The sequence below is a fragment of the Panthera leo genome, chromosome E1, assembly GCF_018350215.1.
Source record: "Panthera leo isolate Ple1 chromosome E1, P.leo_Ple1_pat1.1, whole genome shotgun sequence".
In the NCBI taxonomy this organism is placed as follows: domain Eukaryota; kingdom Metazoa; phylum Chordata; class Mammalia; order Carnivora; family Felidae; genus Panthera; species Panthera leo.
In genome coordinates this window covers 4,442,022-4,464,945 of record NC_056692.1, presented here as the reverse complement: position 1 = coordinate 4,464,945, position 22,924 = coordinate 4,442,022, and the positions used below count along the sequence as shown (strand labels likewise).

At 46.1% G+C, this 22,924-nt stretch overlaps 1 non-coding gene across 1 annotated transcript; it reads left to right on the top strand.

Moving 5' to 3' along the window:
- The first annotated feature begins 5,950 nt into the window (after positions 1 to 5,950).
- LOC122207455 lies at positions 5,951 to 6,081 on the top strand. Its single transcript, XR_006196867.1, has one exon. It is a non-coding gene; the product is annotated as a small nucleolar RNA SNORA25 (small nucleolar RNA).
- The last annotated feature ends 16,843 nt before the right edge of the window (positions 6,082 to 22,924 follow it).

Genomic DNA, 22,924 nt, shown 5'->3' with positions numbered 1-22,924 from the left:
GGCTGGTCGATACCCAGGGGATGTCAGTGGTTAAGTATTATTAATATCATGCTTGTATCCATGGACCGACTACCCAGATGAGACATGTTAGTAGTTTGCCACATTGTCTTAGAGATCTTGGTTGTTTGTGGGTTTTATTTTTTTATTTTGAGGAAACACAGTTAAAAGCTCTCAACCCCTTCCCACCTCCTAAAGGAGGAGTAGTTATTGCTGTGGCTTTTGTGTTTTTAGGACGCTTATATGTATCCATGAACATTGCATCTATGTATCCATGTACATTATGGATGTTTTTAATTTGAAAATGTTGCATGAGTAACATTGCATGCATGTATCTTCCCAGGACTAGATATTGTGCTTTGAACTGTATCTATATTGATACATATAGATCTAATTCATTCGTTTTAACTTCTTTATAGTCTCACATTTATTTTTAAATTTTTAATGTTTATTTATTTTGGGGAGAGAGACAGAGTGTGAGCAGGGGAGGGGCAGAGAGAGAGAGAGAGGGAGGCACAGAATCTGAAGCAGGTCCAAGATCTAAGCTGTCAGCACAGACGCCCACATGGAGCTCGCACCCACGGACCGTGAGATTTTGACCAGAGCGGAAGTCGGACGCTTAACCGACTGAGCCACCCAAGCGCCCCTGGATCCATGCTTTCCAAACCTTATTTTCAGTTTTTCTCTATGCATACACACTTCTTATGTATTTGAGATCATATTGTATATACTGTTGTGTAACTCCCTTTTTTTTTCATTCCAACAATATAAGTAAACATTTCCCCCATCCAAAGTATTGCACGATATGCTCTGCAAGAAAGGACATAGGATTCCAGCACATCAAGCACCATCATTGATTCAACTGACCCCTGCTATTTGACACGTAGGTTGATTCAAAGTTCTTCACTATTGTAAGCAACACTACCAACGTCTGATTCAACATGGCGCATGGTGTCCCATTTCTATGATCACCTCTCCAAATTCTCAAAACTTCATTCATGCAATAAATATTTCTGGAGTGTCTCGAATGGCTCCTGCACTGTTCTGGTTGGTAAGGATAAACAAAAATAATGAACAAAACGGACACACAAAGATACATTACAGTAATAAAATACCAACAATAGAATAATAATGTCGGCAGCAACCACTTATTAAACGCTTGCCGTCTGCAGGACATCATGACCTTTGTGAGCTGTTCATCCACAGACGCTATTATCAGCCCCATTTCTGGGAGAAGGCCACTGGCATTTTTACTCTCTCCTGCCCCACCATTAATGCAGGCAGGCTTGGTGCTGAATCAGTTGAATCTGACTTCTCTCCAAAGCCTATGAGAGGAGCAAGAGGAAGATGTCACCTGGTAAAGGTGGGGAGTCCCAAGTGAGAGCCTCTTTTCATCAGCGAAGGAGACAAAGATCTACTTGGAAGATCCTTGACGAGGAAGGACATGGAACCATGCTCCCCATGAGAATACAGGCAATTTGTCTTCTGCTCGTTGACAACCATTAGATCATACTTTGTTGAAGAGCAAATTAAGAGGTCAAACAGGGGCACCTGGGTGGCTCAGTCAGTGGAGTCCCCGACTCTTGATCTTGGCTCAGGTCATGATCTCGAGGTCTGTGGGATTGAGCCCCGTGTCTTGAGATTCTCTCGCTCTCAAAAATAAATAAATATGCGAATGGAAACTGTGCAGCCACTCTGGAAAACAGTGTGGAGCTTCTTCAGAAAATTAAAAATGGAACTACCCTACAACCCAGCAACTGCACTATTAGGAATTTATCCACGGGATACAGGTGTGCTGTTTCCAAGGGGCACATGCACCCCAATGTTTATAGCAGTGCTATCAACAATAGCCAAAGTATGGAAAGACCCCAAATGTCCATCCATGGATGAATGTGGTATATATATATACAATGGAGTATTACTCGGCAATCAAAAAGAATGAAATCTTGCCATTTGCAAGAACGTGGATGGAACTGGAGGGTATTATGCTAAGCGAAATTAGTCAGTCAGAGAAAGACAAAAATCATATGACTTCACTCATATGAGTGTTTTAAGAGACAAAACAGATGAACATAAGGGAAGGGAAGCAAAAATAACATAAAAACAGGGAGGGGGACAAAACATAGGAGATTATCAAATATGAGAACAAACTGAGGGTTGCTGGTGGGGCATGGGGTGGGGGGGATGGGCTAAACGGGGGAGGGGCATTAAGGACGGCACTTGTTGTGATGAGCACTGGGTGTTATACGTAGGGGATGAGTCACTGGAATCTACTCCTGAAATCATTATTGCACTCTATGCTAACTAACTCAGATGTAAATTTGAAGAAATTATTAACTAATTAATTAAACTTAAAAAAATATCAAACAAACAAGCAAGCAGAAATACACCCCTAAATACAGGGAACAAATTGGTGGTTGCCAGAGGGTAAGCATGGGCAAAGTGGGTGGGGGGAGAGAGGGGTCCAGGCTTCCAGTTGTGCAACAAATAAGTCTCAGGGATGAAAAGTACGACATCAGGAATATAGCCAATGGTACTGTAACCGTGTCATGCGGTGACAGGTGGTAGGTATACTTGTGAGCACTGGGTAACGTGTAGCCTTGTCGAGGTCACATGAAACGGGTAATAAAGGAGGAGTATAAGGAAACTGGAAGCAGATTACTCCTCTCAGCTCAGAACTGGTGCCACAAAGAAACTTTGTTGGGGCACCTGGGTGGCTGGGTCGGTTAAGGGTCAGACTTCAGCTCAGGTCACGATCTCACGATGGGTGCATGGGATCGAGCCCCGCGTGGGGCTCTGTGCTGACAGCGCAGAGCCTGCTTGGGATTCTCTCTCTGCCCCTCCCCCACTCACATGTGCACACGTTTTCACCTGAGCACACGCTCTCTCTCCCTCTCTCAAAACAAATAAAGGTTAAGAACAAAAATATTTTTTTAAAAGGTGAATATTCACATGTGCGGACCGACTTGAAAAATTCTTTCAAACTTTAGAGGAAAAGAACAAAGAAACCAAAAACATGATGAAAGAAAAGCATAGTCATGGAGGGCACCAAATGGCCATAACTGTACCTTTTTTTTTTATTATTATAGTGCAAAGACAGTAGAAACTCAAAAAAAAAATCGTGCCACTTAAAATTAATTTAGGTAAACTCAGACGAGCATGAGAAACTTCTGGAATCAGAAACCATGAAGAAATATTTCTAAATATGAAATGCAAACAAATATAAAACATCAAGGTTATCAGATGAATATATTGGGTTAAATTGCTTGAAGTTTTGCTTTGCTCATGGACTTGAATATTTCCTGAAGCAAATCCTTAGGAATAGGATCACCAACAAATACAGATATTCACAAGATGCTGTTAGAAGCATGAGCCAACAAGGAAGAATCTGCAAAAGTAAACATCCATACAGAAGAAAATTCTATAAAACCGTTACGTCAAGGTTTGATTTTGAATAGTGAACTAAGACATTACTTTTGTCTGCTTTTTTACTTGTCTGTGTCTTTTTTTCCTTTTTTAACACTTAATACATGTTACTTGTATCATAATAACAAAACGTAATTTAAATTTTTTTTAACGTTTATTTATTTTTGAGACAGAGAGAGACAGAGCATGTCCAGCTGACATCCTGACTGAAACCACATGAGAAACCTTGAGCCAGAACGACCCAGTTAGACCACACTTGGGTTCCAGACCCTCAGAAACGATGTGAGATAATAATAGTTTGTTGCTTTAAGCTGCTAAGTTTGGGAGTAATTTGATCCACAGCAATAGATAACCAATATACCCTTTCAACCTGGATCATGAGCTTTAAAACGCCAGGAGGAGGTAAGATAACGGGAAGGGGGCAAAGGAGGATGAGGGGGATGTCTTTGAGAGGGAGCAGAGTTCTTGAGGAAGTAATTATATCTTCGACCATCGCTCCCATGCCATGAAGTATGGGGACTCTTGACCTGTCTTCTCAAACTGGTGAGCTCCAAGGGAAATATGTCTGTGAGGTAGGAGAGTCTGGAATGGGGACACGTAACCCCTTTTTTTCTGGAGTCACTTATTGGCAGTTGGCACCCCACTGGTGTATATGAGTTGTGGGGTATTGCACTTGGCAGAAAGAGAATGGAGCCTCATGCCTGGCATTTCATGCAAGAAGACCCTTAGAAGAAGTTCTGCCATCTTGGGTAAAGGTGGACTGAGTCAGGAAAGCCAGCCTAGGTGACCAAGGAGGGAGTCTCCCCCCTGACAGTCAGAGTGGCTGAGGGTCTGCAAGCTTGGCCACCAGTCTTTGAAGGTCCACCCAGCCTGGGACTTTGGACAGACGTACTGTCAGGGTCATTGCCTACACGAAGTATGGCATCACAGCTGAATCCTACCTGGATTCCCCGCACAGGTGGATCCAGACAAGTGAGCCGGACACTGAGGGAGGGACTGGTCAAACAGAGAAGGCTGGCCTAGCAGAGAGAGGAGAGATCCTTGTCACTTCCCACAAAGGGACCCTTGGAGCAGACAGGAGGGGCTGTTAGGAGGAAGGGAAAGGGCACCAATGGACAAGGCTGTCTTCTGCTTCCCGAGCCCCGGGCAGGGGGTCTGAACCAGACTGCAATAGAAAATACCAATATCTGAATGTGACAGAATGTTTTCTTGAAATGAAACTATTTAAAACTGGAAGTGGCTGGACATAGCTGATATTTATAAGACTGGGCTAACTTCATGTTTTCCACTGCTGAGCAGGAATCGGTTTTTGTTTTTTGTTTTTTGGTTTTTTTTTTTTAGAGAAAAGGAAGTACGTTTAAAAATAAAGCAAACCTTTTGTTGGCACAGGGCTAGATGGAGACCATTCAATTAAAGCTATTAAATGAGCAGTGAGACCTGAGGCATATATCTGACTTCCTCTTGAATGTTAAGTTCGTCAAGTTCCCCATGTGGGCACGCTGCATTCTTCCAAGAACTTCCGCAATTATAAATGCAGATTTAAAAAAAAAAATTGTTTAGAGTCTCTTGCCCCTTGTGACTACCATTCCTTCTCCGACTCTAGACCAACTGTCCAACGGAAACTTTTGTGATGGTGTGGGAATGCCTTGTGTCTGCCCTGTCCAATATGGCAACCGCTCACCACACATCCCTACTCAGTGCTGATGCCAAACAAGGGACTGACTTTAAAATTGTATTTTTTAAAAGATTCTTTTAAAGTTTTTATTTATTTATTTGAGAGAGAGAGAGAGAGAGAGAAGGATAGGGACAGAGACAGAGTGAGAGAGAGAGAATCCCAAGCAAGCTCCACACTGGCACAGAATCCAACATGGGGCTCGATTTCACGAACGTGAGATCATGACCTAAGCCAAAATCAAGAGTCGTATGCTTAACCGACTAAGCCACCCAGCTGCCCCTAAAACTGTATTTTAATTAATATAAATGTACACAGCCAGATGTGGTTAGTGCTACCATATTGGACAGAGCAGTGAGAAACGGAGTCAGACATATTTCTTTCTACTGAACTTTTGGAAATCTGGTTTCTGACATCTGGGGAGCATCTTTGTTGGTTTGCAATCTCGGATTCCGCAGAGACAGGGACACATCGGCTCAAGAGTTCTGACACTTCCATACCGCCCACCAAATTCTTCCCGATGTGTCCTCAGAATCAAATTAAGGAGAGCATTCACAGTAATGTCTACATGGGGAAAATCTGAGCACAGACTGGATTCCGACAACATTAAGAAATTAATGGGGCGCCTGGGTGGCTCAGTCGGTTAAGCGGCCGACTTCGGCTCAGGTCATGATCTCGCGGTCCGTGAGTTCGAGCCCCGCGTCGGGCTCTGTGCTGGCAGCTCAGAGCCTGGAGACTGTTTCAGATTCTGTGTCTCCCTCTCTCTGACCCTCCCCCGTTCATGCTCTGTCTCTCTCTGTCTCAAAAATCAAAATAAACGTTAAAAATTTAAAAAAAAAAAAAAAGAAATTACTTAGGTCATTTCAAAGAGGGATTCAGGGACTAAAACCAAGAGCTCTTAACTCTATGACCAAATATTGAAGTTTTCCATTGGATGTAATCGTTACTCGACCAACAGGGCTGTGGTTTCCTGAGGAGATGGAAGATAAAAAAGAAACAAATTACTAAAATTGCACACTGCCATATTTACAGATAAAATAATGTGCTGTCTGCAATTTGCTTTAGATAATGGAGTGAGGCGTGGACAGAGGAAATAAGATTGGTTGATAATTGTTGAAGCCTTGCGATGGGTTCATAGCTTCCCTTAGATTAGTCTCTCTCATTTTACATGTGTGTACTTTTTTTAATTAAAAAAGTTAAGAGCTTTAAACAAAATGGGAAAGTGCCTCTATTATGATATCAGGTAGAAGGGGAAAAAGAGGGGCGCCTGGCTGGCTCAGATGGTGGAGGGTGCAACTCTTGATCTCAGGGTTGTGAGTTCAAGCCTCATGCTGGGTGTGGGGCCTACTAAAACAAACAAACAAACAAACAAACAAACTACTAAGAAAAAGAAAAGAAAAAGAAAAGAAGGGTAATATGCAAGCCACAGAAGTCTAAGCACACAATAAAATGAGGAATTTACACAAATGAAAGGAAATACGCAACATAATGTAGTGGTTAAGATCCAGATGGCTGAGTTCAAATCCTGGCTAGAACACTGACCTCATTTTGAGAATTTTTTTAGCTTTGCTCAATCTCCATCTCCTTATCTATGGAATGAGGATCATTTTGTAATGTCCCTCTTAAAATTGCAGTGAAGAGTAAGTGAACCTGTTTATGAAACACTTGGCCAGCATCTGGCATGAAAGTCCTATCCCTTATATCTGGGACATGGATTTATAAGTGACCCTGTATCATGGCCTTTGGGACATGTGTTAGGAAAGCATCGTCTAGAAGCTTCCTCGGGCCCGGTGGGGAGGGGGGTGGGGCAGGTGGAGCGGGGTCTTGTGTCTGTGTTAGTCCTGACCCAAAAGCCTTCCACACTGATGGATGGACCTTCTTCTTTTTATTTATTTATTTTTAAGTTTTTTAATTAATTAATTTTTTGAGAGAGAGCACAAGTCGGGGAGGGGCAGAGAGAGAGGGAGAGAGAGAATCCCAAGCTCGAACTCACGAACCGTGAGATCACGACCTGAGCCGAAATCAAGAGTCGGGCGCTTAACCGGCTGAGCCACCCAGGCACCCCTATCTGTTTAAGTAAACTCTACACCCAACATGGCGGGGTTGAACTCATGACCCCGAGATCAAGAGCCACATGGCCAGCCATGTGCCCCTGACAGACTTTCTTTGCAGGAGTTGTTACACACTTTGCCCTTTCCATTAGATTTGCATCTTTTAAACAACACGTATCCTTCCGTTGGCCCTGCGAGTCATGAATCCCCTCCAAGTGGCAGTGATGTTTATGAAATTACGTTTTGCTTCTTTCAGTAACATGAAAATCTTGCCTTATCCATTCCCTATACCCTTTGCATTGGGAGATACACCTGTAAAACCATGAAGTTCTAGTCTCTATTTTTGCTCAGGAATAGTGACACTGTCTCTGTTATCTGTTCTGGACTCTTGCGCCAAGACTGTTTTCCATTTTCTCCTCAACTATCCGTGGCAGTAAGTCGACTGAAACTACACTAAACCAGAGGGCTGGGAGGGAGAATATTGGCTTGTATAGTTGAAAAGTCCAAGGAATAGGGTTAGCTTCAGGCATGGTTAAATCCAGGGGCTGTAATGTTTTAAGGTGTTTCTCTCTCTCTCCATCATCAGGCTCAGCTTTCTGCTATGTTGACCTAATTCTCAGTCTCCTTAAAGCAAGGTGTCATCCAGCAGCTGCAAACATATAATTGATCATCTTACCTCTCTAACAGAGAAAGAAAGAAGACGTCACTGCCAGCCATTTGAGCAAAGTGCCAGTGACAACTCTCATTGGTCCAGATAGGGTCGTGGGGCCACCTCTGAATCAATCATTGAAATTCTGGTGACTTTTTTGGTGCTAAAAGATGGGATCAAACCTCTTTGGCCACATAGACCATGAGAAAAAGACGGATGGTTTCCCTTCCAAGATAAAGAGGCTGTTGAAAGAAGACGGTAAGTGGATGCCGAACAGACCGAAGCAACAGGTGTCCGCTCCACATCCCATAACAACCTTTTTTCGATGCCCTTTGATGCCATTGGGATATCTCCTGCCAAACGCATTCTTCTCTAACTTTATGGCCAGTGGTCCTGTATTCGCCTCTTGCCCAGGAAATGAAATCTTCTTCAACACCATTGACATCACCAGCTGCTCGCTTCCCATGTCCTCTTCTTTGTCTTCCAAAGTCCCAGCCATCCACTGAGTGAAAAGATAGAATACCACCTGTATCCCCGCCCCTCCACCCATCCTTCGGAGTCCGCTCAGAACTGCAAACCTTCCCGAGACGTGGTTCAGAGTTCCTGTGACCACACCGTTCCTCTACACGTGCATCAGAAGGAGTCCTGCCTGCACATTCTGGGCAAATATTCCATCCTGGCCTGTACTTGTGCTCCAGAAACATATGCCCCCACCAGCACGCTGCACCTGGTCTCAGAAGGGAATCTGCTTATTCTGGGGATGCACAAGTTTGTTTGTTTTTCACCCGGCCACGTCTGCTTGTCTGATATGTGTAATCCTACAGTACCTGGCATGGTGCTGAGGACACGCCATATATTCAAGGATTCATGCCCTGTTTTCCTTCTTGCCCTATCCAAGGGCCCTCAAAAAAACCCCAAACAGACCAAACAAAATAAACTAAGCTGAATTTGGAATCAGGAAAGAGATCCTGGGACTTCATCTGTAATGTATTTTTCAAGCGAGGCGGTGGGGTATGTGACTGCTTATTGTATTATCGACGAGTCTTCTGAAATGTTTCATACATTTAAAAATTTGCAGGTTGCAACTCAAGCTGACCAACTGAAAAGCTAATCCGATCATGTCACAACCCGCGTGGCTCCCCACAGCCCAAGATGGTCCAAGATGTGGTCCCATCTTCCTTTTCCTTATCTATTAAGGATGAATGTTTGTGTCCCGACCCCACTCTGCCACCAAAATGTTACTATGTTGAAGCTCTAAGTCCTAATGAGATTTTTTTTTTTTTAATGTTTCTTTATTCTTGAGAGAGAGAGAGAGAGAGAGAGAACGAGCAGGGGAAGGACAGAGACAGAGGGAGACACAGAATCAGAAGCAGGCTCCAGGCTCTGAGCTGTCAGCACAGAGCCCAACGTGGGGCTTGAACTCAAGAGCCCTGAGATCATGACCTGAGCCAAAGTTGGATGCTTACCCAACTGAACCACCCAGGCACCCCAAGAAGATTGTTTTTGAAGGTGATAGTGATGAGGATTTTTGAGGTGATGGTGGGGTTCATGGGGTCTGGAGCCGACGGCCAAAAAAGAATTCTTGAAGACATCTTTGGTGCAAAAAGGTGATTTTATTAAAGCACGGAGACAGGACCCGTGGGCAGGAAGAGCTGTCCCAGACCCTGTGGAGAGAAGGGTTATACATTTGGGAGTTGGGGGAGGTCAAGTCCAAGGGAGGTTTGGGTTGAGATTTTCATATGCTAACGACTCACAGGATCCTGGAGGCCTGGCTATGGTCAAGCTAAGGTAGAGCATTAGCATTAAGACCGCAGGGAGTTCCTGGAGAAACGTTTTACTCTGCCGGCCTCAAGTATTTGTCAATGGGCTGCAGGTTATAAGGACATTTAATTTTACCTGCCATTTCCTTCTGCCTTTGTTCCCACATCACTATGGAGGGTGATGTTGAGGCTCCAGGAAACTGAGTCTACAGTTTTCTGGAGATGAGGCTATTGATAAGACTGGCTTTTTCTTGCGATTTACTAAGATGTTTGTAAACTGATGGAGACCCATGTCCCGCAGGACTGTGATCCCTATCAGTTAACCATGTGTTTTTCCCTTCTCCTTTTTCCTTATAGCACACACATCCCACTTGGGGGTCGGGGGGTGTTTCCGGCCTGTCAGCTTGCCTTATGCTCCCTCATCGATACGGTTAAATGGGGTCAGTCAAATGGAGTCCCCGTGATGGGATTCGTGTCCCTGTGAGAAGATGAAGGGACACCAAAGCGGGGACAGTGAGAAGGTGGCTGTCTGCAAGATGGGGGGAAGCTCTCACCAGACCCTGAATCTGCAGGCACCTTGATCTTAGACTTCCCAGCCTCCTGAGGGAAATAAGTGTCTATTGTTTAAACACGCAGTCCAAGGTATTTGAGTAGAACATCCCTAGCCGACAAAGACCCCCTCCCCACCCTCAGCTGTGGCTTCAGGCATCTTGAATCGTTCCCAGTTCCCTTCCTGAATGGACTATGTTCTCTCTCAACTGGGTGTTTTGGAGGCTGCCTTCTCTCCCTTTTCCCACACAGATACCTCCTATTTACTCATTGCATTTGTTTGAGGAGGCTAACAAAGAGGTCCCAGAATGCAGTAGCTTAAAAAGCATTAAGTTTCTCAGATGGCTGGCTGGCTCAGTTGGTAGAGCACACAACTCTTGATTGCAGGGCTGTGAGTTCAAGCCGCACATTGGGCATGGAGCCTACTTAAAATTTAAAAAATATACACATCTTAGGGGCGCCTGGGTGGGTCAGTTGGTCAAGCAGCCAACTTCAGCTCAGGTCATGATCTCATGGTTCCTGAGTTCAAGCCCCACTTCAGGCTCTGTGCTGACAGCTCAGAGCTTGGAGCCTACTTTGGCTTTGGTCTCTCTCTCTCTCTCTCTCTCTGCCTGCCTCTCCCCCACTTGTGCTCTGTCTCTCAAAGGTGAATAAATGTCAAAAAAATTTTTTAATATTTTAATTTGGAAAAAAAGAATATAACTTTCTTTTTGCTGCAGTAGTGGTTCGGAGATAAGCTTGTCCAGGTGAGCGGGAAGCTCTGTTCCTAGTGGTCATTCAGAGACCCAGGTTCCTTCCAGTCATTGCTCTGCCCACCTCCAGGCCCTCTCGGTCCCCTGCATGATTGAAGCTGGGTCCCCTCCCCAGGCTGATTCCACCTGCAGGAAGAAGGCACACAGGGATGCTCGGAAGTCCAGACTCAGAAGTGGCCCCTGCCATTTCCACTCATTCGATTGGTGATAACTAGTCACATGATCACAGCTAACTGCCAGGGATGCTGGGAAATGTAGTCCTTAGGTAAGCAGCCATGTGCCTGCCTAGAGTTCTCCTGTAATGGAAAAATGAATTTCCACAAGCAATTGACGTTCAGACCTGGACTCCTGAATGGCCTGCTCCGTCCTGACCTCCCTAAGTCAGAGGTCCCTCTTGCAAACACCTGGGGCTTTACATAGCAAATATTTCCATAGTGCCTACCTCTCCCCTTCGTCCGTTTCCCTGACTAGATTATGAGCATGTTGTGTGAGGCTGTCTGCAAACTCAATGCCTTGCACTTTCCGGACACTATGAGTAAAAGTATGGAGGACCGGCTACTTAACTTGCAGGGCCCAGTACAAAATGGAAGCGTGGGGCCCCTTGTCCAAAAGCGACTAAGAATTGTGTTTTTTTGAGATTTACTTATTTATTTTTGAAAGAGAGAGAGAAAGCCCAAGTAGAGGAGGGGCAGAGAGAGAGGATCCCAAGCAGGGTCCACACTGATTTTCCGGAGCCCGACGCGGGGCTCAAACCCACAAACCTCCAGATCGTGACCTGAGCCGAAGTCGGGCGCTTAGCCGCCTGAGCCCCCCAGGCGCCCCAAAAGTGACTAGGAATTCTAAGATGACAGAAGAGTGATTACACCAGATTCAGCGACCTTCCGGAGGCAGGTCCCTGTGCACCTGCACAAATCGTGTCCCCATGTCACCGGCCCTGAAGGCCTGAACAAATAACTCAATTGCATCAAATAGCCTGCACCCTCCCCCATAAGAAAAGCCACATGTGTGTTGTGCAACCTCAAGCGGTGAGTCTGGAGATGAGTCGGATCATGCTTGTGAGCATCTAGAAAGTCCACCTTTGCCATCCAGACAGGCTAAGCTTAATAGAGGCCACGGGGATGGTGAGGGAATTTCCCAGGTTCCACTACCTTGTCCCCTGGAAGGCGGGGACACAGCGTCCTGCCTTCCCCTCCCCTGTGGGATCTCCTCGCAGGAAGTCAATGCTGCAGAAGTAGTCATCGTGGCAGTTTTCAAACAGCCTCAGAGACTTCCGGGGGCGGGGGGGAGACTCTGAAGTCATCGGCGAGCAGTCCTCCAGGATCTGGGCAAACACCTCCAGCAACGGAGAACTTCCTACCTCCCCGGCCAGCTCCTTCTGTTTTTGACAGCTCTGCGGATGGAATTCTTCCTAGAGTTGAGCCAAAACCTCCTTCCTCGTGACTCCCCGCACCCCCCCCCCCCCCCCCCCGCTGGCTCAGAGCCACGCCAGAATCTGCAGCTTTGGTTACATGACACCCATGCCTGTGCAGGTGACTTACCGTCAGAGACCTTATATTGACAAGGATGTTAATGTGCCCCTCCCCGCCATGGAAGTAGCCCATGGGTTGTAAACCCAGGTTTTTAAATTGGTTCCAGGAAAGGTTAATTAAAGACGTATGGCTCCTTTCCCACCCCCCACCCCCATTTTTTTTCTTCTTCCTGCTCATAATGGAGAAGTGATGGCTGGTGTTCCAGCAACTACTTCCTGACCATGAGGCAACCTTGAGGATGGGGGCAACGTGTAGGAATGTTGAAACAAACAGACAGCAAGATGTTGGTTCAAGCCACATCAGCTGTACCTGCCTCCAAACTAAATAAGTAGAAACGCAAACATATCTTGTGGAAGCCACTCTTTGGTAGTGGTTATTAGCAACTACAGGCAGTTCCCATCTGCTGTATATATACATATTTTTTTGTCATTGCCTTTTCTTAAGTTTTTATTGTGGAAAACTTTCAACATATACAAACATAGACTAATATCCACATGCAAAAAAATTAATGGAGATCCCTTACCTCACATCGCATCCCAAAATTAACTCAAAATAGATCATACACCTGAGTATACAAACTAAAACTATAAAACCCTTAGAAGAAAACATGCGAGAAAGTCTTCACGAAGTTGGCTCAGGCCATGATTTCTTAGATATCACACAAAATAACCATAAGCAATAGGAGGAAAAATAAATTACATGTCATTGGAATTTAAAACTTTTGTCCTTCAAACAACACCCTCCAGAAAGTGAAAAGACAATCCGCAAAATGGGGGTGAATATTGGCAAATCATTTGCCTGGTAAGGGACTTGCAACCCGGAATATATACAGAAGTATCACAACTCAATTAAAAGTATGTTTTAAAGGCCCATTTAAAAAATGTGCAACGTGGGGCGCCTTAATGGCTCAGCTGGTTAAGCGTCTGACTTCGGCTCAGGTCATGATCTCACGGTTTGTGAGTTCGATCCCCGCGTCGGGCTTTCTGCTGTCAGTGCACAGCCTGCTTGGGGTCTTCTCTCTCTCTCTCTCTCTCTCTCTCTCTCTCAAATAGATATTTTTTTAAATGGGAGAAAGACTCGAGTGGACATTTCCCCAAGGAAAATAGACAAATGGCCAATACGCACACGAAAAGATGCTCAACATCATTAGCCCTCAGGGAAATGCAAGTCTCAACCACAAGAAGATATCACTTCACACCCACCAGGATGGCTAGAATCAGAAATAACAAGAGTTGGCAAGGGTGTGGAGAAATTGGAACCCTTGTACCCTGCCGGTGGGAATGAAAAATGGTGCAGCTGCTGTGGGAACCAGTTTGGCAGGTCCTCAAAAAGCTATACATAGAATTACCATATGATTCATCAATTCCACTGCTAGGTATATACCCAAAAGAGCTGGAAGCAGGGGCTCAAACAGATACTCTCATACCAAGTTCACAGCAGCATTATTGACCAAATAGCCAAAAGGCGAAAACAACCCAAGGGTCCATCCACGGAGGACTGGATAAACAAAACAGGATCCATCCACACAATGGAATGACATCCACAATAAGAACAAAGCACCGATAGGAGCCACAATGTGGATGAACCTGGAGAACATTATGCTATAAGTGAAAGAAGCCAGTCATGAAAGATCACACACGATATAATTGTGTCTGTATGTGACGTGTCCAGAATAGGCAAATCGGTGGGGACAGAACAGAGGTTACTTGTTGCTGGGGTTCAGACAGAGTACAAATGGGGAGTAAGTGACTGCTGATGTGGACAGGGTTTCTTTGGGGGTTGATAAAAACATTCTAAATTTGGGGCGCCTGGGTGGCTCAGTCGGTTGGGCGGCCGACTTCGGCTCAGGTCATGATCTCGTGGTCCGTGAGTTCGAGCCCCGCGTCGGGCTCTGTGCTGACAGCTCAGAGCCTGGAGCCTGTTTCAGATTCTGTGTCTCCCTCTCTCTGACCCTCCCCCATTCATGCTCTGTCTCTCTCTCTCTATCTCAAAAATAAATAAACGTTAAAAAAAAATTAAAAAAAAAAACATTCTAAATTTAACTGGTGGTGATGGTGACTCAAATCTGTAAATAGACTAAAATTCATCGAATTGTATGAATATGACGGTATGTAAATCATATCTCAATAAATCTGTCTTTAGGGGCGCCTGGCTGGCTCACTGGGTAGAGCAGGCGACTCTTAAGCTCGGGGTTGTGAGTTCGAGCCCCAGGTTGGGTGTGTTAGAAAATCTCTCATCCTTAATGAAAACCTCCCGGGAGGCTCAGAAGCCTTCTGGAGACCATGTGTGAATTTAAATCTGTTCTAGGTGAAGAAGGATCGCAGGAGGAGGTATTCCTTCCCAAGGGAGACCCCAACGCTATTGAACAGACGCCTAGGGGCACCTGGGTGGCTCAGTCGGTTAAGCTTCTGACTCTTAGTTTTGGCTCAGGTCATGATCTCATAGTTCGTGGGTTTGAGCCCTGCATAGGGCTCTGTGCACTGACAGCAATGAGCCTGCTTGAGACTCTCTCTCTTCCTCTCTCTATGCTCCTCCCCACTCAAAATAAATAAATAAACTTAACAACAACAACAACAACAACAACACATTAGGCACCTAATTCAATGCCTGACCTGAAACAGCCAATCACCCTTTATTAGTAAATGTGAACCTGGGTCAGATCTTATCTTCTCAACCAGAGAACATCAGCTTCCTTAAATCGGTGTCGTTTTGGGATGCCTGGCTGGCTCATTCGGAAGAACATAAAACTCTTGATCTCGGGGATGTGAGTTCAAACCCCACGTTGGGTGTAGAGATTACTTAAATGAACAAAACTTAAAAAAATAAATAAATACATGGGTGTTGTTTCGATTTTAAGGAATGGACTCGTTCTTTTTTCTAAATGTGCTACTTTTATATAACCATCTTGATAACATAATAAACCTTTACTGAATGCTATTCAGCAGAACATTGCATGGGGGCTTTTAGCATTTTGCCTCATTTTTCTCAGCCTCACTGTGGGTTAGGTATCATCTTAGAGAAGAGAAAACTCAGGTTTGAGGTCAATTCATTCGCCCAGGTTCCCACAACTAGCAAATGGTTGGGCCAGGATGCTAAGCCCACTTGCCTGGTTCCGGAACCTTCTCTGTGCTGCTTCCCTCCTTCCTAAAGAGGGGCTCTGGTCCCACCTACAAGGTCCGGACTCATCAGGGTCTAGGATCAATCTTTGTCAGGGAGACAGTGCCTAAGAAGCCTCCTGGCTCCGAGAGTCATCACCAAGTTTTAAAATTCTCCCACTCTCCTGACTCACCTCTGCCGCTGGGCTCTCAGAGTCTGGACCATCCTCCTTTACTCGATGCAACACCTTGTTGGAATTCTGACTCCCACAGCTGCCTGATTCTGCAGTGTCCTCCTAGGCCTGGCCCATGGCGTTGCCTTAATGACAGGTCCCCAGCTGCTGGCCTGATGGTCAAGGGGCCACCCTACCTAGACCTCCCCATGGCCTGACCGTTGTGACCTGTTCGCTGATTCAAGCTTGACCACTGCAGTAGGCAGCTTCCAAAATGACTCCCAAAGATCCTGCCTCCCGGTACCCACCCAGGGACTCTAAGGAATAGAGTACTACAAAGGTAACAGGAAGTTGGGGCACCACAGTAGCTCAGTCCATTGTGCCCGACTTCAGCTCAGGTCGTGATCTCACGGTTGGTGAGTTCGAGCCCCGCATCGGGCTCTGTGCTGACAGCTCAGAGCCCACTTTGTATCCTTTGTCCTCCTCTCTCTTTGCACCTGTTTTGCTCCTGTTTTCTCTCTCTCTCTTTAAAAAATAAATAATCGTTTCCAAAGAAGACATTCATATGGCTAACAGACACATGAAAAAAATGCTCAACATCACTCATCACCAGGGAAATACATATCAAAACCACAATGAGGCACCACCTCACACCTGTCAGAATGGTCACGTTAACAACTCAGGCAACAACAGATGTTGGCAAGGATGCGGAGAAAAAGGAACCCTCTTGTTCTGCTGGTGGGAATGCAAACCGGTGCGGCCACTCTGGAAAACAGTATGGAGGTTCCTCAAAAAACTAAAAATAGAACTACCCTACGACCCAGCAATTGCACTACTAGGCATTTATCCATGGGATACAGGGGTGCTGTTTCGAAGGGACACATGCACCCCATGTTTCTAGCAGCACTATTGACAATAGGCAAAGTATGGAAAGAGCCCACATGTCCATTGATGGATGAATGGATAAAGAAGATGTGGTATATATGTGTGTGTGTGTGTGTGTGTGTATATGTATGTGTGTGTGTGTGTATATATATGTGTGTGTGTGTGTGTATATATGTATGTGTGTGTGTATATATATATATGTATGTGTATATATATGTGTATATATACGTGTATATATGTGTGTGCATATATATATGTATGTATATGTATATATATATGTATGTGTACATATATATATATACATACATATATGTACACACACATACACACACACACACAATGGAGTATTAGTTGGCAATCAAAAAGAATGAAATCTTGCCATTTGCAACTACGTGGATGGAAGCGGAGGGTATTATGCTAAGCAAAATTAGTCAGAGAAAGACAAAAATCATATGACTTCACTCCTATGAGGATTTAAGATACAAAACAGGTGAGCATAAAGGAAGGGAAGCAAAAATAATATAAAAACAGGGAGGTGGACAAAACATCAAAGACTCATAAATACGGAAAACAAACTGAGGGTTGTTGGAGGGGTTGTGGGAGGGGGGATGGGTTAAATGGGGGAGGGCATTAAGGAATCTACTCCTGGAATCACTGTTGCATTATATGCTAACTAATTTGGATGTAAATTAAAAAAAAAATTTAAAAATAAAAAATAAAAATAAATAAATAAACAAACATTAAAAAAAAAAACAAGGTAATTGGAAATCACTCCTGAGATTAGGCCACAGAAGACTATGACTTCTGTCCTGCTTGCTCTGTACCTCTCCCTCACTCCCTCCCGCCCTTTCTCTGTCTCCCTCCCTCTCTGATGAGGCAAGTTCCCCTGTTACAAGCAAGTGGAAAGGCCTGTGAAGCAAAGAACCCCAGGGGGCCTCCCTATAGCAGCCACCAAGGAACTGAGGTCCTTGGTCCAAAGCCCATAAGGAACTGACTCCTGCCAATGATCAGGGAACGAGTTTGGAGCCTCAGATGGCCTCATCCCTGGCCAACATCTTGGTTGAAGCCTGTTGGACGCCCTGAGCCAGAGGATGACACAGCTTAGCTTCGCCGGGATTCCTCACCCGCAGAAACCGAAAGATAATGTGAGGCTTAAGTAGCTAAGTTTCAGAGTAATCGTTACGGAGCGATAGGTAACTTCTAGACCCACGGCTGTCCGTGCGCACCTTCACAGTGCCTTAACCTGCCAGCACCAGGTTAAAGGGTGCCGCTGAACACTCCCGGGCTCTGCTCTGCCCTGGGGTTGCCTGGGTTGCTTTTCTTCTCCAGATCGGTTTGGGAAAGAGGTTTCCCCCCTTGTGGTTCTGTTCCCTGGCGGGGGGCGGGCGGTCATGCAGAGTCAGATCCCGTGCTAGGCCCTGAAACTTCAGGCTCTGTGGCCGCACCCAGAATCTCACACCAGGCTAGATTCTCTCCCCGTGGTCTGTGTGAAGGGTCTTCCTTCCTGTGGCAGCCAAAGCCCAGCTTGCTGCTTCCTTCTCTGGATGCGTGGGCATGTAAAGGGATGGGTGACCAGCAAGATCTCAGAGGTGAGCCGAGCATCCTCTTGTGTGCTAATGTGGGGCTTCAGTCTCCTCCGACTCAGATCAAATGTCCCGTGGCCCCAGCAGGCACTGGGTACGCAGCCGTGGGCAAGTTTATTAACATCTCTGAGCCCCGAGTTCCACATCAGGGAAACAAGGCTAATAGTCACACCTCCTCCTAAGGTTCCTGAGGGGACGGGATGAGGTGGCACATACAACTCCCTCAGAATGGTGGCTGGCATACAGTAAGTGCTCAATAAATGTTACTTCCATTGACTGATGGGTCCCGTCGCGGTGGGCATTCTACGTACATTACAGCGGCAGGTCAGTGTCATTCTTCTCTCCCTTCTCCCTTCCTGTTAGAAGTAGCTTCTCGTGTTAGCTTTTTGGATATTCCTTTCCCCAGGCTGCCTCCCGGCAAGAGATAGCCATGGGCCAGATCCGGCCAATGAGATATAAAAGGAAGTCTGTGGGAGGTGTCTGAGAAATGTTTCCTCCTTGGTAAGAGAGAGGTTTGAAAAGATTCCTCTGCTTTCATGCTTTGGGTGCTCTGGTGTGAAGACGAGACGCTTGGAGCTGAAGCAGCCATCTTGGCACCATGAGGGAAGAGCCACATGGGCTGCGGAGACTGGCACTCAACGCCTGGGATGTTAGTGATCCCCGACACGTTGATCCTACCCTGTAGCCAATCACTGCTTTCTCATTGACTGGAACAATTCAATTCATTTCCTTTAAAGCTACTATAAGTCTTGCTTTCAGTTACTTACAACCACAAGTATCTTAACTGCCTTAAAAGTAGCTTAGGGGAGCCTACGTGGCTCAGTGGTTAAGCGTTCGACTTGGGCTCACGTCATGATCTCACGGTTAGTGGGTTCGAGTCCCGTGTCGGCCTCTGTGCTGACAGCTCAGAGCATGGAGCTTGCTTCAGATTCTGTGTCTCCCTCTCTCTCTGCCCCTCCCCACCACTGGCACTCTGTGTCTCTCAAAAATAAATAAAAACACTTAAAAAATTGTTTAAAGTAGCTTAAATAATATCATAAACTAAAAAATCCTTACAGGGGTGCCTGGCTGCCTCAGTTGAGGGGAGCATGTGACTCTCAATCTCAGGGTTGTGAGTTCAAGCCCCACATTGGACACAGAGATTAATTTACTGGAAAGAAGGAAGGAAGGAAGGAAGGGAGAGAGGGAGGGAGGGAGGGAGGGGAGAATCCTTACAAAGTAACAAACCCTATTTCACAGGGGAAGAAGCCCAAAGCAACACCGTGGCAGAAACAACTCTGAAGATACATTACCTATTTTAATCCCAGTAAACACTCACTGAGGCAGGCTTTCTATTTTCAGATTTCTTCACAAGTTTAGAAGATTAAATAGCCAGTTTCACACAATTAAATGGGGGAGGCGGGACTTGAACCCGGGTCTCTCAAATCTAGACACAGCATTCTTCCAGCACCAGAATCCTCTTGGAAATGTCCCTACCCCGCCGCCATTGAGTCAGTAAAAGTGCGGTAACCCTAATTCAGGTCGTGTCAACCTGAACGTAATTATGTTCATCGCTTAGAAAGTGCATTTGAGAAAGAAATATTAGCCACAATAAAAAAGAATAGTGGTGACAGCTGGGTGAAATTCACAGTCCTAAGACCCATGTGCTGATGTGTATTTCTGTCTTTAGGCTCTCAGAGAATTTATATTCCCGATCCGCACTTCAATTGATAATTGCCCTGCGTCTGTTCTTTTTAAATCTTTATTATTTTTTCATTCTCTCCCAGATGTTGAGTTGAGCGGCAACGATTTCGGGATTTCAGCGAGAGGTCCAGCTGCTGGGTTTGGGAAGTGTCCATATTTTGTTTCTTTTCAGCCCTTCAACTTGAATTTATGATGAGGTTTTGATGAATGGTACCCTTCTCCCAGCCCTGCTCTCTTTGCCTGTGTCTGTGTCTGCAATATCTTTGGTCTAATTATGCGGATGTGTCTCTTGGTAGAAAATTTATGTGATGCCTGTTGCCAGGAACCCGGAGCCGGGACTAGGGATTTGTGGTCTAAACAGCCTTGACTCCACTCCCTGCAGTATATCCAAAATGAAGATGGGGAGACTGGGCCACTTGCTAATTTAGGGTGCCAGCAGGTTGAGAGTTTGGGCAAATGTCATCCTTGCACTAAAGTGAAGACACACAACAGGAATCAAGGATTTGGAGAACCAATCAAAATTAGGGGCAGGAGGGAAGGGGTTGTGGAATCAAGGATTTGGGGGGACCGATCAAAATTAGGGGCAGAGGAAGGGGGCATAGACTCAAGGATTTGGGGGGGGCAATCAAAATTAGGAGCAGGAGGGAAGGGGGTGTGGAATCAAGGATTGGGGGGACAAATCAAAATTAGGAGCAGGGGTTTACAGACAGGGAAGGAGGCAAACCATAAGAGACTCTTAAATACTGAGAACAAACTGAGGGTTGATTGGGGGGGTGGGAGGGAGGGAAAAGTGGGTGATGGGCTTTGAGGAGGGCACCTGTTGAGATGAGCACTGGGTGTTGTATGGAAACCAATTTGACAATAAATTGTACTGAATATAAAAAAAATTAGGAGCAGGGGAAGGGGGCATAGAATCAAGGATTTGGGGGTCCAATTAAAATTAGGGGCTAGGGAAGGGGGCGTAGAATCAAGGATTGGGGGTGCAATCAAAATTAGGGGCCAGGGAAGGGGGCGTAGAATCAAGGATTGGGGGGGCCAATCAAAATTAGGGACCAGAGGAGGGGGCCCACAATCAAGGATTTGGGGGTCCAAATGATAATTAGGGGCTGGGGAAGGGGGTGTAGAATCAAGGATTGGGGGGGGCCAATCAAAATTAGGGGCCGGAGAAGGGGGCATAGAATCAAGGATTTGGGGGTCCAAATGAAAATTAGGGGCCGGGGAAGGGGGCCAGTGGAGAGGAACAGGTAGGACAAGGAGAATGGAGTACTTGGGTGGGGGGATTTACTTTATTCACCTAGGTGGGAACTTACCCGCGTCTACTAATAAACTTGGCTAAATTCACTTATTTCTTGGCTTTCCAACTAGATTTTCAGTTCCTTGAGGTGGAGAGCTATTCTAGGGCTCTCTTGCTATGTAACAAATCACCCCGATTTTCGTTGGCTTAAAGTAACGGTACTCATTTTACTTATCACTCATATTTTCTGGGAGCCAGGAGTTCAGGAAGGTCTTGGCTGGGCAGGTCTGGCCTGGGGCCTCCGGCATTTGCATCAAAACAGAGGCTAGTGGGAGGAGCACAGGACACTTCATCTTGGGGAATGTGAGTTCGAGCCCCACCGTTGGGTGTAGAGATGGCTTAAAAATAAAATCTTTATTTTTTTTTTAAATTTTATTTATTTATTTATTTTAAATAAAATCTTAAAAAAAAACAACTGTGACAGAACCGCTGGGGGCTGGTTGGGTAACTTTGTCTTTAAATGTTTTGTTTTTTTTTTTTAATTTTTTTTTTAACGTTTATTTATTTTTGAGACAGAGAGAGACAGAGCATGAATGGGGGAGGGGCAGAGAGAGAGGGAGACACAGAATCGGAAGCAGGCTCCAGGCTCTGAGCCATCTGCCCAGAGCCTGACGCGGGGCTCGAACTCACGGACCGCGAGATCGTGACCTGAGCCGAAGTCGGACGAAGTCGGACTGAGCCACCCAGGCACCCCTTTAAATGTTTTTTTAATGTTTGTTTATTTTTGAGAGAGAGAGAGAGCGTAAATGGGGGAGGGGCAGAGAGCGAGGGAGACAGAGTTCAAAGCAGGCTTCAGGCTCCAAGCTGTCGTGGGGCTTGAACCCACAAACTGTGCGGTCATGACCGGAGCCAAAGTCAGATGCTCAACCCGCTGAGCCACCCAGGCGCCCCTCTTGTTTAACCTCTCCCCCTGCAGAGTTGCCGCTGGGCTGGTGCTGCCATAAGTGTTCTGTGGTGCTGACCCTTTGACTCAATCCCAAGCAGCAGAGGATTTTTCCAGTACCTACTAGGCACTCGTTTTCCAAATCGCTCCTTGCGAGCCACCAGCACCAGGCTGTGTTTTGGGCGCCGGCTGCCAGAGCACCTGCCTCGTGGCTCCTACCGTCTCCTCAGAGAGGCCAGCGGCTACTGGATGACCAGACAGATGCCCTGGCAGGAACCGCATGGCCAGAAACAAACCGTGGAGTCAGGAGTTGACTGTTCAGCGGGGTGGAGGGTAGTGTGCGATGAAGGGCGAGCAGGGCCCGCGGAGGCTTCCCTGGGGACTCTGCTTGAGGACGGCGACGAGGAGTCTGTGCAGGTGGGGGCACTTAGGGCAGGCGGGAGGCCTGGGGGCAGGTGGACCAAGCACAGGCTGATGCTCCTTTTTTTTTTTTTTTTTTTTTAAGTTTATCTATTTCTGAGAGAGAGAGGGAGGAGGGAGAATCCCAAGCAAGCCTCAACTACACTGCAAGGCCGTGGGAGTAATGCCTCCTGAAAACTTACACCCCAGTCCCAGTCCCGTGTCGGGTGCCTTTTCCATTGGGAGAGGCACCCCATAAAGGCCTCTCCGTCAAGGAAGCTCTGGAGAGAGCCATCTCTGCGCCGCGAAAGGGCTGGCCAGAAGGAGGGAAGACGTTGTCTAAGAGAATAAAGAGAATAGGACGAAGAACACCCTGGAGACGGAGAGAGCCTGGCTGGTTCGTCAGCAGGACTGAGTGAAGGGTAGCACCGGGGTCTGGCATTTGCTTGTGCCTTCTAGCTGCTGCCCTGCAGAGCCTGTGTGCTTCTGTGACCTCCCCTGCAGAAACACGAGCTACCTACAAAGATTGGGGGGTGGCTAACCC